A 19097-nucleotide genomic window follows, 5' to 3' on the forward strand; every position below is an offset into this window, starting at 1 on the left:
TAATTATTAAATTATTTATAGAAATGAGATGTTAATCGTTTCCCAAGATATCTAGTTTCTTAAGAAAAAATTTAATTTTTTGAAGTTAATTGTTTTTATTTAATTTTTTAAGTATAAATATTAATTTATTTATTCTTTAAGGGATAAGCTTTGAAGTTAATAACCTATAATTTGTTTTATAAAATATAATAGTAAGCTTTAAACCAGCTATCTCTAAGATTACGTTTTAGTTCATTATTTTTTATTTTGATTTTATAATTATTTTAGGTTTTTTATTAAGATTATTTTTTTAATTTTAAAGTTTTTGTAATAATGATAGAATTACTATATTTATTTTTATATAATTTTAACCTTGTGACTTTATTATAAGGAAATAGGCAAAATTGATTTCCGCCTGTTTATCAAAAACATGTCCTCTTGAAAATACTTTGAGGTCTGGCCTGCTCACTGAGCAGATTTTTAAAGAGCCGCGGTATTTTGACCATGCAAAGGTAGCATAATCATTAGTCTCTTAATTAGTGGCTGGAATGAATGGCTTGACGATCTGTCTCTTAATAAATTTTTGAATTTAACTCTTGAGTCAGAAGGCTTAAATTTTTCTTTAGGACGAGAAGACCCTATAGAGCTTAACATTTTATTTTTATATAGTTTATTGTTTGTCTTTCTATATTTAATGATGATGTTTTGTTGGGGTGACATGAAGAATAAATAAACTCTTCATTATTATATCATTTATTTATGTTTGTTGTTTTGATCCATAATTTATGATCATAAGATTAAGTTACCTTAGGGATAACAGCGTAATTGTTTTTGAGAGCTCATATCGACAAAGCAGATTGCGACCTCGATGTTGGATTAAGAAAAATTTTGGGTGCAGTAGCCCAGTAATTAGGTCTGTTCGACCTTTAAATTCTTACATGATCTGAGTTCAGACCGGCGTGAGCCAGGTCGGTTTCTATCCTAAGATTATTAATTCATATTAGTACGAAAGGACCATATGGTTGAAATATTTTTTATTTTATTGATTAATACTAATTAAATTACTATTTTGACAGATTAATGTGTTGAATTTAGAAGTCATTTATGTAGATTTTTCTACAAATAGTATTCATACTTTATGATTTATTTATGTTTCTTTTGAATATTCTTTTATTAGTTATTTGTGTTTTAATTAGTGTTGCTTTTTTAACTTTATTAGAGCGTAAGGTTTTAGGTTACATCCAAATTCGATAGGTTTTGTAGGAATTCCTCAGCCCATTAGTGATGCTGTTAAGTTAATTTGTAAGGAGCAACCAATTCCTATTATATCTAATTATTTACTTTATTATTTTTCTCCTGTTTTTAATTTAATAATTTCCTTGGCTGTTTGAGTAATTTTCCCTTACTTAACTTATATGTGTTCTCTTTCTTATGGATTTTTGTTTTTTTTTATGTTGTACTAGATTAGGTGTTTATACTGTTATAACTGCTGGTTGGTCTTCTAATTCAAATTATTCTTTACTAGGTGCCCTTCGTTCTGTTGCTCAAACAATTTCATATGAAGTTAGTTTGGCTTTAATTTTATTATCTTTAATTATTTTAATTGGTAGTTTTAACATGTTTGATTTTATAAATTATCAGCTTTATTGTTGATTTATTATTATTTCTTTTCCTTTAGCTTTAGCTTGTTTTGCTTCTTGTTTAGCTGAAACTAACCGTACTCCTTTTGACTTTGCCGAAGGTGAATCTGAGATAGTTTCAGGTTTTAATATTGAATATGGTGCAGGCAGGTTTACTTTAATTTTTTTAGCTGAGTATACAAGAATTGTTTTTATAAGAATATTATTAGCTTTAATTATTTTAGGTGGTGATTTTTATTCTTTTATATTTTTTATTAATCTTGCTGTTATGTCCTTTGGTTTTATTTGAGTTCAGGGGACATTACCACGTTTTCGTTATGATAAGTTAATGTACTTAGCTTGAAAGAGTTTTTTGCCTTTATCTTTAAATTTTTTTATTTTCTTTGTCAGTTTAAAGATTTTATTTATTTCATTTATTTAGTGAAATTTTTTAAGAAAAGTTAATAGTAGAGTTAAACTTCTAGTTTTATGTTTTCAAAACATATGCTTTTCCTTAGCTAATTAACTTATTATTCCTTAATTAGTTTATCTCATGCGTTTGCAATATGTACATTAATTAAGAAGTATGTAAAATAGATAATTGTTAAGATTTGTCCTGTTATAATGTAAGGTTCTTCAACAGGGCGTTTACCAATTCATGTTAATAAGCATACAACAACTACTATAATTCAGAATAAAATCTGATTAATAGGATAGAATTGAATACCTCGAAATGGTGTTTTATTATAAAATGGTAAAATTATTAAGATTCTAATTAATAAGAATAATGCAATAACACCTCCTACCTTATTAGGGATTGATCGTAGAATTGCATATGCAAATAAGAAATATCATTCTGGTTGAATATGGACAGGAGTTACTAATGGGTTAGCAGGTACAAAATTATCTGGACCCCCTAGGTGGTAAGGATTAATCAAGCACAATATAATTAATAATGATGTTATTAATACAAATGTAATAGAGTCCTTGAATGTAAAGTATGGGTGAAATGGGATTTTTTCAATATCTCCATTTAGTCCTAAGGGGTTATTAGACCCTGTTTGGTGGAGGAAGAATAAATGAATTGCTGCCATTGCAGCAATAATTAACGGTAGTACAAAATGGAATGTAAAGAATCGGTTTAATGTTGCATTATCAACAGCAAACCCTCCTCATACTCATTGAACTAAATCTGTTCCTAAATATGGAATTGCTGATAATAAATTAGTAATTACTGTCGCACCTCAGAATGATATTTGTCCCCAAGGTAAAACGTATCCTATAAATGTAGTTGCTATAACTAAGAATAGAATTACTGTACCAATTATTCAGGTGTGCATGTATATGTAAGATCCGTAGTAAATTCCTCGTCCTACATGTAAATAAATACAAATAAAAAATATAGAAGCTCCATTTGCGTGTAAGGTTCGAATAATTCAACCATTATTTACGTCTCGGCAGATGTGAACTACACTACTAAATGCTATTTCAATATCTGATGTATAATGTATAGCTAAAAATAGTCCGGTTACAATTTGAATTACCAAACATAGACCTAGTAGGGACCCAAAATTTCATCAAATTGAAATATTTGTTGGTGCGGGTAAATCAACTGAAGAGTTATTAATGATTTTAATTAAAGGATGTCTTAATCATAAGGGTTTATTCATTAGTAAATTATCTTATTTTACGAATAGGTCCCTTTTTAATATTGGTGATATTAACTACTGCCAATTGTGCCAAAAATAAATTAATTATTATTTTTATTATTGTAATAATAAATGTTGGTCTATTATATAGTTTTTCTAAAGATATTGTTATTTCTTGATAATTGATTGATTTATCAATATTTATAGTTTCAGTATTTTTGAAAAAGTCTATAAATATTGTTATATCTAGAATAATTAATACTGATATAGTAAATACTCATACTGTTAAGGTAATAATTATCGTAATTGATTTAGGTTGAAATATTTCGTTTGATGCAATTCTCGTAATATAAATAAATATAACTAATATACCACCAAGAAACGTTAAAAATAAAATATATGATAATCAATATCTTTCCATTATTGTTCCTGTTATTAGCCCGACTAGAAACGTTTGTAGAATAATGAGAAGCATTATTGATATTGGGTGTCTTAATTTAATAAAATTAATATTTATTACGTTTGATAGTGATATAATTATTATTTTGATCATTTCAGGGGTTAGTTTATTAAAAATATCGGTTTTGGGGACCGATGATGGAAAGCTTTTTCACCTCTGAAGTTTTAAATGTGGGGGCTGGACTTATTTCCAATTTACAAGACCAGTGTTTTTTTAAACTATTAAAACTATTTTCAAACTATTAAAACTAATGTTTATATTCTCTGTCTTTACTTCTTTATTGATTTATTTTGCTGGTGTTTATGTTTTTTCCTCTAAACGTAAGCATTTATTAATGGTTCTTTTGAGATTAGAATATATTGTTCTTTCTTTATTTATATTAATTATTGTTTTTCTTATTGAGTTTGATTATGATTATTTTTTTCCTGTTATTTTTTTGTTTTTTCTGTTTGTGAAGGTGCTTACGTCTTTCTATTTTAGTTTCAATAATTCGTTCTCATGGGAATGATTTTTTTAATTCTTTTGGTTTATCTTTATGTTAAAGTATTTATTTATAACTATTTTTTTCATCCCTCTTTGTTTGGTTAATAATTGTTGATGGTTGGTTCATTCTTTAATGTTTATGTCTAGTTTTGTTTTTATGATTTGTGTTTATTCATATGCAGATTTGAATATGATTAGATATTATTTTGGTATTGATTATTTTTTTTAGTTTGATTTTGCTTAGTTTTTGAATTTGTTCTTTAATAATTACTGCTAGAGGTTCAGTTTGTTTAAGTTCGTATCATTCTAATTTTTTTGTCTTTATAGTCTTAATTATGATTATGCTTTATTGTTCATTTGCTAGATTGAGTCTTCTTTCTTTTTATATTTTTTTGAGACTAATTTAGTTCCTACTTTACTTTTGATTTTAGGTTGAGGTTATCAACCTGAACGTTTACAGGCTGGTGTTTATTTAATTTTTTATACTTTGATTGCTAGATTGCCTTTATTATTAGTTTTATTTAGGGTTTATGATTTTTCTAATACTTTATAATTTCCTTTATTGGTTGATTTTGGTTCTTATTATTTTATATTTTATGTGTTTATAATTCTTGCTTTTTTAGTTAAGATGCCAATAATTTTGGTTCATTTATGGCTTCCTAAGGCTCATGTTGAGGCCCCTATTTCAGGTAGAATGATTAAAGTTAGGTGGTTATGGTATTTTTCGTGTTATGAAGGTTATTTCTTATTTGGGTTTAAAGTTTAATTATTTTTGATTGTCTTTAGGCTTATCTGTTGGGGTTATTGTTAGATTTATTTGTTTTGGTCAGGTTGATTTAAAGTCTTTAATTGCATATTCTTCTGTTGCTCATATAAGAATAGTTATTGGAGGATTGATGACTATAAATTGATGGGGTTGTATAGGTTGTCTTTCTTTAATGGTTGGTCACGGTTTGTGTTCTTCTGGTTTATTTTGTTTGTCTAATATTATTTATGAGCGTTTAGGTAGACGAAGATTATTAATTAACAAGGGTATAATTAATTTGATACCAAGAATGGCTTTATGATGATTCCTTTTGTGATCGTGTAATATAGCTGCTCCTCCTTCTTTAAATTTGGTAGGTGAACTTAGATTATTAAATAGAATTATGTCTTGATCTTCTTTTAGATTTTTGCTTAAATTTTTTTGTCTTTTTTTAGAGCTGTTTATATTTTATACATGTATTCTTATTCTCAGCACGGTAATTATTATTCTGGTGTTTAAACTTGTTCTCTTGGTTATTTTCGTGAATATCATCTTTTACTTTTACATTGATTGCCTTTAAATATTCTTTGTTTAAAGGGAGAGTATTTTTTTGTTTAGGTTGCTTAAGTATTTTAATTAAAAATGTTGTTTTGTGGAATGAATGATATGAATTTTTTTCATCTTAGGTCATGAGTTTGTTTTCTATTTGTTCTTTGAGTTTTTTTTCTTTATTTTTTCTAGAACTATAATTTTTATTTTGGGTGTTTATTATTTAATAATTGATTATAGAGTTTTTGTTGAATGAGAACTTTTTAATTTAAATGGTTGTATGGTTGTTATGACTTTAATTTTGGATTGAATGTCTCTTATTTTTATGTCTTTTGTTATTAATATTTCTTCTTTGGTTATTTATAATAGAGAGGATTATATATCGGGAGAAAAAAATATAAATCGTTTTATTATTATTGTTTTAATATTTATTCTTTCTATAGGTTTTTTAATTATTAGTCCTAATTTAATTAGAATCTTACTAGGATGGGATGGTTTAGGTTTAGTTTCTTATTGTTTAGTTATTTACTACCAAAATGTGAAATCTTATAGTGCGGGTATATTAACTGCATTTTCTAATCGTATTGGTGATGTTGCTATTTTAATTTCTATTGCTTGAATATTAAATTTTGGTGGTTGAAATTACACTTATTATTATGATTTTATTTCTAATTCTTTTGAAATAAAGCTTATTACTATATTAATTGTTTTAGCAGCTATAACTAAAAGAGCTCAAATTCCCTTTTCTTCTTGGCTTCCTGCTGCTATGGCTGCTCCTACTCCTGTTTCTGCTTTGGTTCATTCTTCTACTCTTGTTACTGCTGGGGTTTATTTTTTAATTCATTTCAGACCAATATTAGATACTTATAATTCTGGTTGATTTTTGCTTTTAATTGGTTGTATAACTATATTTATGGCTGGTTTGGGGGCGAATTTTGAATTTGATTTGAAGAAAATTATTGCTCTTTCTACTTTAAGACAACTTGGTTTAATAATAAGAATTTTGGCTATAGGTTACCCAAAACTTGCATTTTTGCATTTATTAGCTCATGCTTTATTTAAGGCTTTATTGTTTATATGTGCAGGTTCAATAATTCATAATTTAAAGGATTCTCAGGACATTCGTTTTATAGGTTCGATTGTTAATTTTATGCCTTTAACTTCAGTTTAATTTAATGTTTCTAGTTTGTCTTTATGTGGTATACCTTTTTTAGCAGGTTTTTATTCAAAGGATTTAATTCTTGAAATGGTTTGTTTAAGATGAATTAATTGTTTAATTTTTTTCTTTATTTCTTTTCTACTGGTTTAACTGCTTCTTATTCTTTTCGTCTTTTTTATTATTCAATATCTCGTGATAATAATTTTTATTCTAGATTTTCTTTTGATGACAAGAGTTTTTATATTTCGTTTGGTATAATTGGTTTATTATTTGTTGCTGTTTTGGGGGCAGTCTTTTGTCTTGATTAATTTTTCCTATTCCTCATGTGATTGCCTTGCCTTATTATTTAAAGTTTTTAACTATTACTGTAGTTGTTTTGGGTGCTTATTTGGGTTATCTTATTTCTAATTTTGATTTTTCTCAAAATTTATTTTCTTTAAGTATACTTTCTTTTGTCAGATTTGCTGGTTTTATGTGGTTCATACCTTTTCTTTCAACTAAGTTTATTAGATATATTCCTTTAAAATTAGGTTATTATTCATCTAAATCATTTGATTATGGTTGGGGTGAATTATTTGGTGGTCAAGGTTTGTATAGACTATTTATTTTTTTAATTGGTTATATACAAGGTTGATATGATTCTAATTTTAAGATTTATCTTTTAACTTTTATTTTTTGGATATTTATTTTGGTGGTATTAATTTTCGTTTACTTAAATAGCATATGATTAGAGCGTGACACTTAAGATGTTAAGGAAGTATTTTTACTTTTGGTATTTATAAATATATGTATATTATTTTTACAGTGAAAATGTAATGTTTTATGTAAACTATATAAATTATAGAAATGTTAATGGAATTTAACCGCTAATATAAAAAGTTTGCAGCTTTCATATTGGCTTTACATTTCCTTAATTGGAACTTTATAGTTCAATTATATTATTAACAGTAATACGCCTCTTTTTGGCTTTAATTAATAAGAATAAGGGTATTTTATTTACCAACCTTCCTAGTCGAAACTGACTGCAATTTTTCGCTTCTTATTCTATTTAAGGTTGATTGATTATATCAATGCTTTTTGAATGCAACCCAAATGTTATAGTTAACTACAATCCTTTATTCTGCTCATTATAAGGCTCCTTGATTACATTCATGGTGTAGTCCTCCTAGTAATACAATAATAAAAAATATTGTTGAAATTGTTCAGATTATAATGTCTGAAGTTTTAAAAATAATTACAATTGGAAGGATTAGTGCGATTTCTACATCAAAAATTAAGAAAATTACTGCAATTAAGAAGAATCAAAGTGAGAAGGGTATTCGTGCTGATCTTTTTGGGTCAAATCCACACTCAAATGGTGATCTTTTTTCTCGGTCATTAATTAATTTTTTTGATAATGTTGTTGCAAGGATTATAACAATTATTGCGATAATAAATCTAATAAAAATTCTTGTAGATAAAATTAGGATTGTTTTTCTTGATTAATATTAAGCTTTTTGATTGGAAGTCAAATGTACTATTTATACTAGAAAAACAATTATTTACCTCATCAATAAATAGAGATGTATAAGAATAATCACACTACGTTTACACAGTGTCAGTATCATGCTGCTGTTTCAAACCCAAAGTGGAGTCTTGGTGAGAATTGATTTATTGAATGTCAAAGTAGACATGTTGATAAGAAGATTGTTCCGATAATTACATGTAGCCCATGGAATCCTGTTGCAACAAAGAATGTTCATCCATAAACTGCGTCTGCAATGGTGAAGGGTGCTTCTCAATACTCATATGCTTGAAGTATAGTGAAGTATAGTCCTAGTAATACTGTGAAGAATAGTCCTTGTAATGCTTGAGTATGATTAGATTCTATTAAACTATGATGTGCTCATGTTACTGTTACTCCTGATGCTAAAAGAATAGCTGTATTAAGTAATGGAATTTGTATAGGATTAAAAGGTTGGATTCCTATAGGGGGTCATAATATCCCTAGTTCAATTGTAGGTGCTAGTCTTCTTCTAAAAAATGCTCAGAAAAATGAAACAAAGAATAGTACTTCTGATGCAATAAATAAAATTATTCATCATCGTAATCCAATTGATACAAATCCCGTATGTAGTCCTTGGTATGTTCCTTCTCGTACTACATCTTGTCATCATTGGATTATAGTTAGTAAGGTAATTCCAAATCCAATTATAAATAAGTTAATGTTAAATAGGTGAAATCATTTTGCTAATCCTGATACTAAAACTATTGCTTCAATTGCTCCTGTTAATGGTCAAGGTCTGTAATCTACTAAGTGGGACCGAGCGAGGTGGCGCAGTGGTTAGCACACTGGACTCGCATTCGGGAGGACGACGGTTCAATCCCGTCTCCAGCCATCGTGATTTAGGTTTTCCGTTATTTCCCTAAATCGTTTCAGGCAATTGCCGGGATGGTTCCTTTGAAAGGGCATGGCCAATTTCCTTCCCAATCCTTCCCTAACCCGAGCTTGCGCTCCGTCTCTAATGGCCTCGTTGTCGACGGGACGTTAAACACTAACCACAACCACCACTACTAAGTGGAATGGGTGGTTTGAGTGAGTTGTTAACATAGGTTTAGTATACTTCTCTAGAATATAAAGTTCTTAAAATTGAGAAAACATAAGATGAATTATTGCTACTGCTGATTCTAGAATTAATAGAAGTATTTGTCCAATAATTAATAGTGAAATTAAGTTTATTGCTATAGATGGTCCTGTATTTCCTAGTAATGTTAACAGTAAGTGTCCTGGCATTATATTTGCTGCTAGTCATACTGCTAATGTACCTGGTCGAATGACATTTCAAATTGTTTCAATTAATACAATAAATGATATTAATGCAGGTGGTGTTCCTTGAGGAACAAGGTGTGTAAATATATGATTGGTATGATTAATTCATCCAAATAACATAAATCTTAATCATATAGGTAGAGCGATTGCAAATGTTAATGCTAAATGTCTTGTTCTAGTAAAGATGTAACGGAATAATCCTATGAAATTATTAAATAATATTATAATAAAGATTGAAATGAAGATGAATGTTGTTCCATTAAATGATTTTGGTCCTAGTAATGTTTTAAATTCATTGTGTAAGGTTAAGTTTAGATTATTTCAAATAATATTAATTCGTGATGGTGTAAGTCGAAATATTGATGGGATTAATAATAATCCTAAGAATGTTCTAGTTCAATTTAATGATAAATTGAAGATATTAGTTGATGTTGAAAATAAATTTCTTATCATTTTCAGTTTAAGTTTTTTATATCAATTGTTCTTTTTTCTGCTCTTTTAATAATATTTGGTTTAAATGAGAAAAAGTTTATTTGATTAAATAAAATTAATGTAGCCGAAAATACTCTCCTGGAAATGGAAAAAAGAACACATTGACACCGGTGTGTCAGACCCACCATACTTGCTCCAGACACTGCGAGAGGGCTGTACGAGCAATGATCACACGCACGGCACAGCGGACACACCAGGAACCGCGGTGTTGGCCGTCGAATGGCGCTAGCTGCGCAGCATTTGTGCACCGCCGCCGTCAGTGTCAGCCAGTTTGCCGTGGCATACGGAGCTCCATCGCAGTCTTTAACACTTGTAGCATGCCGCGACAGCGTGGACGTGAACCGTATGTGCAGCTGACGGACTTTAAGCGAGGGCGTATAGTGGGCATGTGGGAGGCCGGGTGAACTTACCGCTGAATTGCTCAACACGTGGGGCGTGAGGTCTCCACAGTACATCGATGTTGTCGCCAGTGGTCGGCGGAAGGTGCACGTGCCCGTCGACCTGGGACCGGACCGCAGCGACGCACGGATGCACGCCAAGACCGTAGGATCCTACGCAGTGCCGTAGGGGACCGCACCGCCATTTCCCAGAATATTAGGGACACTGTTGCTCCTGGGGTATCGGCGAGGACCATTCGCAACCATCTCAATGAAGCTGGGCTACGGTCCCCCACACCGTTAGGCCGTCTTCCGCTCACGCCCCAACATCGTGCAGCCCGCCTCCAGTGGTGTCGCGACAGGCGTGGATGGAGGGACGAATGGAGACGTGTCGTCTTCAGCGATGAGAGTCGCTTCTGCGTTGGTGCCAATGATGGTCGTATGCGTGTTTGGCGCCGTGCAGGTGAGCGCCACAATCAGGACTGCATACGACCGAGGCACACAGGGCCAACACCCGGCATCATGGTGTGGGGAGCGATCTCCTACACTGGCCGTACACCACTGGTGATCGTCGAGGGGACACTGAATAGGGCACGGTACATCCAAACCGTCATCGAACCCATCGTTCTACCATTCCTAGACCGGCAAGGGAACTTGCTGTTCCAACAGGACAATGCACGTCCGCATGTATCCCGTGCCACCCAACGTGCTCTAGAAGGTGTAAGTCAACTACCCTGGCCAGCAAGATCTCCGGATCTGTCCCCCATTGAGCATGTTTGGGACTGGATGAAGCGTCGTCTCACGCGGTCTGCACGTCCAGCACGAACGCTGGTCCAACTGAGGCGCCAGGTGGAAATGGCATGGCAAGCCGTTCCACAGGACTACATCCAGCATCTCTACGATCGTCTCCATGGGAGAATAGCAGCCTGCATTGCTGCGAAAGGTGGATATACACTGTACTAGTGCCGACATTGTGCATGCTCTGTTGCCTGTGTCTATGTGCCTGTGGTTATGTCAGTGTGATCATGTGATGTATCTGACCCCAGGAATGTGTCAATAAAGTTTCCCCTTCCTGGGACAATGAATTCACGGTGTTCTTATTTCAATTTCCAGGAGTGTATAATGAATAGGGAGAATCATATGAGAGGGGATATTTGAGGGATTTGGATTAAGTTTCCCCATCAGAAGTAGTCGTTAATTTACTATTTTTTGCTTTAAGAGACCATTACTTACTTTCAGTCATCTGATGTATTTCAAGGTGTACTAATTATTTAGTTATTTTAGATTGACACTCCAGTGTTATATATTTTAACTAACTCCTTAGATTATCTTAGATAATCACTTGATAAATAAGTTTACTGAAGTTCTTTCAATTACAATTGGTATGAATCTGTGGTTCGCTGCACAGATTTCTGAACATTGTCCAAAGAACAGTACAGGTCGGTTTATGGTAAATGTTCCTTGGTTTACTCGACCTGGCGTTGCGTCAATTTTAACCCCTAATGCAGGTACTGCTCATGAGTGTAGAACGTCTGATGCTCTTGTTAATACTCGTACTTCCGTATTTATTGGTAGAATTGTTCTGTTATCTACAGCTAGGAGTCGAAATCCGTCATTTTCTAGGTCTTGTTCAGGTGTTATATAAGTGTCAAATTCTATGTCTATAAAGTCTGATTATTCATATCTTCAGTATCATTGTCGTCCAATTGTTTTAACTGTGATTATTGCATCTACTGAATCATCAAGTAAATATAGTAGTCGTAATGATGGGAGTGCAATAAAAATTAGTGTAATTGCTGGTAGTGCTGTTCAGATTGTTTCAATTAAATGTCCGTGAAGTATGTTTCGGTTTGTACACTCAATAAATAATATATTAACTTAGAGCATGGCCTACAATTACTGTAATTAATAATAATACGACTATAGTATGATCATGGAAGAATGATAGTTGCTCCATTAATGGGGAAGCTCCATCTTGAAGGGATAAATTTGATCATGTTGCAATTAATGAATTTTTCTAATAAAAGGTCAAACCTTTATTTGTAGAGCTTAAATCTACTGCACTAATCTGCCATATTAGAATCTAGAAATTAATGGTAGTTCTGAGTAGCTGTGTTCTGCAGGCGGGTTATTTTGTAGTCATTCTGTTGATCTTCTTATATTAGCTCTAAATATGATTGCTCGGTTTGTTACCATTCTTTCTCATATAATTACAATAAATATAATGATTCCTACAATAGAAATTGTAGACCCAATTCTTGACACTACATTTCATGATGTATATGCATCTGGATAGTCTGAATATCGTCGTGGTATTCCTGCTAGTCCTAGGAAGTGTTGAGGGAAGAATGTTAAGTTTACCCCAATAAATATAATTATAAATTGGATTTTTAATCATGTATTATTGATAGTTAATCCTGTAAATAATGGGTATCATTGAATAACACCTCCTATGATTGCAAATACTGCTCCTATGGATAATACATAATGGAAGTGGGCTACTACATAATATGTATCATGTAATACGATGTCAAGTGATGAATTTGCTAATACTAACCCTGTTAGCCCACCAATTGTGAATAGAAAAATAAATCCTAAAGCTCATAATAGTGGTGGATTGAATTTGAATTTAGTTCCATATAGTGTAGCTAATCATCTGAATACCTTAATTCCTGTAGGTACAGCAACAATTATTGTTGCTGATGTAAAGTAAGCTCGTGTGTCAACGTCTATTCCTACTGTAAATATGTGATGTGCTCATACGATAAATCCTATTAGTCCATTTGATAATATAGCATAAATTATACCTAGTGTTCTAAATGATTCAATTTTTCCTCTTTCCTGACATACAATGTGAGAAATAATTCCAAATCCTGGAAGAATTAAAATGTAAACTTCTGGGTGCCCAAAGAATCAAAATAAGTGTTGATATAGAATTGGGTCACCTCCTCCCGCAGGGTCAAAGAATGATGTATTTAAGTTTCGATCTGTTATTAGTATAGTAATAGCTCCTGCTAATACTGGAAGTGATAAAAGGAGGAGAAGGGCTGTAATAGCTACGGATCATACAAGTAAAGGTGTTTGATCTAGAGTTATACTTTCTGATCGCATAATAATTGCTGTTGTAATGAAGTTTACTGCACCAAGAATAGATGATACACCTGCTAAGTGAAGTGAGAAAATAGCCAGGTCTACAGATGCCCCTCCATGTGCGATAGCTCCTGCAAGAGGGGGGTAAACTGTTCATCCTGTACCAGCACCGTTACCTACTATAGAAGATGTAAGAAGAAGGGTTAGTGAAGGCGGTAGTAATCAAAAACTTATATTATTTATTCACGGGAATGCTATATCTGGTGCACCTATTATTAATGGTACGAGCCAATTATCAAGTCCACCAATTATAATAGGTATTACTATAAAAAAATTATTACAAATGCGTGTGCTGTAATAATAACATTATAAATTTGGTCATCTCCAATTAGAGATCCTGGTTGGCCAAGTTCAGCACGAATAAGTATTCTTATTGATGTTCCTACTATTCCTGCTCACGCTCCAAATAAGAAGTATAAAGTACCAATATCCTTATGGTTTGTTGAGAATAATCATTTTTGCGGTAAGATGGCTGAATTGAAGGTGGTAGACTGTAGATCTACTTATGAGATGTTTCTCTCTTAGCATGTTTTAGGCCTTATATTCAATTGTGATTCTAGACTGCAATTCTAGAGGTGTGAAATTTTACTAAGGCCTAAAAGATTATTCTTTTAATTATAACTTTGAAGGCTATTAGTTTAGTTAACTTAAGTCCTTACTATAATGAGTTTAAGGTTGATGTTGAGATTAATCCTATTGTTGAAATTATTACTGTTACAGGAAGAATAATTCTTGATTTTTGAGACTTTATTTTTATAGATCATGAATTTTCTGTGTATGACATAATTAGGGCTGAGAATCTAATACATATATAACAGTACAGTGTAATTTTAGTTAGTACAACCATAATAGTTGTAATAGTTGTTATTCTCTATTAATGATTGTATTACAATTCATTTTGGTAGAAATCCAAGGAATGGTGGCAAACCACCTAGGGATAGAAGAGATAAAAATATTATGAATTTAATTTCAGTTTTTATATATTCTGGCTGAATATATTTGGTTTATAAAAAATAGATTTATTTGCTTAAATAATACCATAATTAATCTTAATAGTGAGTAAAAAATAAAGTATAGTTCTAAGATGTTTTCTCTAACTGTTAGAGATCTAATTATTCACCCTAAATGTCTAATTGAGGAATATGCTAGAAGTTGTCGTAGAGATGTTTGATTTAAACCACCTATTGCCCAAATGATAATTCTTAGAATGATAATTGTTCAAACGAAAGTTCTTAGTTGAATACAATAAGATAACACCATTACTGGGGCAATTTTTGTCATGTTATTAGTGTTAAACAGTTATTTCATCTTGAAGCTCCTATTACTTCTGGAAATCAGAAATGAAAAGGTGCAGCTCCGATCTTTAATAATAATCTAGATCTGATTATTGATGGAATAAATTCTGTTTCTCATCCTATTGGATATTTTATTTGAATCAGCAAAATTGAAAATAATAGTATTGTCGATGCTATTGCTTGGACAATAAAATATTTAATTGATGATTCATTTATTATTATATTTTTATTTCTTGTTAGGAGCGGAATAAATGAAAGTAAGTTGATCTCAAGTCCTATTCAAACTCCAAATCAGGAGTTTGATGAAATGGATAGGATTGGTCCTATCATTAATGTTGATAGGAAGAGAAGTTTTGTAGAGTTGTTGGTCATTAAAAAGGAGAGGATTGATACCTCTATAAATGGGGTATGAACCCAATAGCTTGTTTAGCTTACCTTTTTACATTAAGGTGTATGATGCATGTTAGTTTTTGATACTAAAGGAGGTAGTTTAATTCTCTCTTATGTAATTTTTAATGAAGGTAATTCTTATTTACTTGATTTACCCTATCAAGGTAACCCTTTAATCAGGCACTTCATTTTTATTTAATATATAAATTAAATTTTTTTAAAAAATTTGTTTATGTATTATTTTGGTTATTTCTAATTAATTTATCTCGGTTCGGATAATTAGAGTATATATTATATATAATAAATAATTTATATTAATAAATAACATTTAATTAAATTTAAAAACCTATAGTGTTATTTTATTATTATTAAATGATTATTTTAATACATTTATTTACCTAGGATTATAGCTACTTATGTTTTTAGCTTAAAATAGGTTATTATATTATAAATTATATAATAATATGTAAATTAATATTAAATATTATTATAATTGGATACAATAAATATAATGTATATTATTAAATATAAAATATTATATTAATATAGATAATTATATTAATTATAATAATATAATTAAATATATTTTCTATAATTTAATTATTTAACTAATTAATATTTAAGTTAACTTAATATAAAGTCAATTTTATATTAATAACATATTACATTAATTTACATAATTGTATAAAATATATTTATTATATTATTTAATCTTTCTTTATTATTAGTGAAAAGAAAGATTAAATAAGAAAGAGTATAATACATTTATTGGAATACATGTTCCATATTAATCTTTATTTATATATAATAGAGAAGTTGTTGTGGTCATTCGAAAGGTGTGTTTCTTTTTTTTGTCACTATTTGTGTTTTTTTCCTTTTTTTTTCTTTAAATATTTGAATCTTTTATTTTTTCTTAATTTTATAAATTTTTGAATTTCTTATTTTGTTTCCAAAAGTTTTATTCTTGCTTATTTATTTACTTTTTCTTTGTATTATATGTAAATTTTGTTAAATTATAATGTTCTATTTTGCAGTAATTTGATTTACTTATCAAGTGATTTTGGATTTAGCAATTGATTTAGTATCGGCATAATTCGTGCCAGCAGCCGCGGTTATATGATTGATACAAGTGAATATTTTTGGTTAAAACAGTTGTTTATATTTTTAGGGTTGAAATATAAATTTGTAAGGTGAAATGTTAAAATTTATTTGTAGCTCTTTTTATGAATCTGTGAAATTTAAATAATAAACTAGGATTAGATACCCTATTATTTTAAATGTTAATTATATTTACCAGGGTACTATTAGTTAAGGTCTTTAAACCCAAAGAATTTGGCGGTATCTCATTCCATTTTTCTGTGCAAATCAGGATATCTTGATTATTTATTTTATTATATTTATTTCTTGTTTATTTAATTATTTAATAAAAATAATTTTGTCTTAGTATATTTTGTAGAATTGATTTTTTAGATTATAGTTTATCGGTAATGTAATTGTTTTATGAAATATTATTTTAAATTTTTAAAAGTAGATTTTATTTATTGTACCTTTTGTATCAGGGTTTATCAGAATTTTAGTATTTACTTTACTTGTCTCGATTTGTGTTGATTTATAAATGATTTATAGTTAATGTATCATAATTATTATTAAATTATTTATAGAAATGAGATGTTAATCGTTTTCCAAGATATCTAGTTTCTTAAGAAAAAATTTAATTTTTTGAAGTTAATTGTTTTTATTTAATTTTTTAAGTATAAACATTAACTTATTTATTCTTTAAGGGATAAGCTTTGAAGTTAATAACCTATAATTTGTTTTATAAAATATAATAATAAGCTTTAAACCAGCTATCTCTAAGATTACGTTTTAGTTCATTATTTTTTATTTTGATTTTATAATTATTTTAGGTTTTTTATCAAGATTATTTATTTAATTTTAAAATTTTTGTAATAATGATAGAATTAGTATATTTATTTGTATATAGTTTTTACATTATTATAAGGAAATAGGCAAAACTGATTTCCGCCTGTTTATCAAAAACATGACCTCTTGAAAATACTTTGAGGTCTGGCCTGCTCACTGAGCAGATTTTTAAAGAGCCGCAGTATTTTTACCGTGCAAAGGTAGCATAATCATTAGTCTCTTAATTAGTGGCTGGAATGAATGGCTTGACGAGAAATCAACTGTCTCTTAATAAATTTTTGAATTTAACTTTTGAGTCAGAAGGTTTAAATTTTTCTTTAGGACGAGAAGACCCTATAGAGCTTAACATTTTATTTTTATATTGTTTTTTGTTTGTCTTTCTATATTTAATGATGATGTTTTGTTGGGGTGACATGAAGAATAAATAAACTCTTCATTATTATGTCATATATTTATGTTTGTTGTTTTGATCCATAATTTATGATCATATGATTAAGTTACCTTAGGGGTAACAGTGTAATTGTTTTTGAGAGCTCATATCGACAAAGCAGATTGCGACCTCGATGTTGGATTAAGAAAAATTTTGGGTGCAGTAGCCCAGTAATTAGGTCTTTTCGACCTTTAAATTCTTACATTATCTGAGTTCAGACCGGCGTGAGCCAGGTCGGTTTCTATCCTAAGATTATTAATTAATATTAGTACGAAAGGACCATATGGTTGAAATATTTTTTATTTTATTGATTAATACTAATTAAATTATTATTTTGACAGATTAATGTGTTGAATTTAGAATTCACTTATGTAGATTTTTTCTACAAATACTATTGATACTCTATGATTTTATGTTTATTTCGAATTTTCTTTTATTAGTTATTTGTGTTTTAATTAGTGTTGCTTTTTTAACTTTATTAGAGTGTAAGGTTTCAGGTTACATCCAAATTCGAAAGGGCCCAAATAAAGTAGGTTTTGTAGGAATTCCTCAGCCCTTTAGTGATGCTATTAAGTTAATTTGTAAGGAGCAACCAATTCTTATTATATCTAATTATTTACTTTATTATTTTTCTCCTGTTTTTAATTAATAATTTCCTTGGCTGTTTGAGTAATTTTCCCTTACTTAACTAATATGTGTTCTTTTTCTTATGGATATTTGTTTTTTTAATGTTGTACTAGATTAGGTGTTTATACTGTTATAATTGCTGGTTGGTCTTCTAATTCAAATTATTCTTTACTAGGTTCTCTTCGTTCTGTTGCTCAAACAATTTCATATGAAGTTAGTTTGGCTTTAATTTTATTATCTTTAATTATTTTAATTGGTAGTTTTAACATGTTTGATTTTATAAATTATCAGCTTTATTGTTGATTTATTATTATTTCTTTTCCTTTAGCTTTAGCTTGTTTTGCTTCTTGTTTAGCTGAAACTAACCGTACTCCTTTTGACTTTGCCGAAGGTGAATCTGAGTTAGTTTCAGGTTTTAATATTGAATATGGTGCAGGTGGGTTTACTTTAATTTTTTTAGCTGAGTATACAAGATTTGTTTTTATAAGAATATTATTAGCTTTAATTTTTTTAGGTGGTGATTTTTATTCTTTTACATTTTTTATTAATCTTGCTCTTATGTCCTTTGGTTTTATTTGAGTTCAGGGGACATTACCACGTTTTCGTTATGATAAGGTCATGTACTTAGCTTGAAAAAGTTTTTTGCCTTTATCTTTAAATTTTTTATTTTCTTTGTCAGTTTAAAGATTTTATTTATTTCATTTATTTAGTGAAATTTTTGAAGAAAAGTTAATAGAAGGGTTAAACTTCTAGTTTTATGTTTTCAAAACATATGCCTTTACTAAGCTAATTAACTTATTATTCCTTAATTAGTTTATCTCATGCGTTTGCAATATGAACATTAATTAAGAAGTATCTAAAGTAGATAATTGTTAAGATTTGTCCTGTTATAATGTAAGGTTCTTCAACAGGTCGTTTACCAATTCATGTTAATAAGCATACAACAACTACTATAACATAG

General features: G+C 29.7%; 1 long non-coding RNA gene across 1 annotated transcript; it reads right to left on the reverse strand.

The window, feature by feature from the left end:
• Positions 1-359: 359 nt before the first annotated feature.
• LOC126184769 (uncharacterized) lies at positions 360-17341 on the reverse strand. Its single transcript, XR_007536875.1, has 2 exons — positions 17203-17341; positions 360-414 (listed from the first exon to the last, which is right to left on the reverse strand). It is a non-coding gene; the product is annotated as an uncharacterized LOC126184769 (long non-coding RNA).
• Between the last annotated feature and the right edge of the window lie 1756 nt (positions 17342-19097).

This window comes from Schistocerca cancellata, chromosome 4 (genome assembly GCF_023864275.1).
Source record: "Schistocerca cancellata isolate TAMUIC-IGC-003103 chromosome 4, iqSchCanc2.1, whole genome shotgun sequence".
Taxonomy (NCBI): domain Eukaryota; kingdom Metazoa; phylum Arthropoda; class Insecta; order Orthoptera; family Acrididae; genus Schistocerca; species Schistocerca cancellata.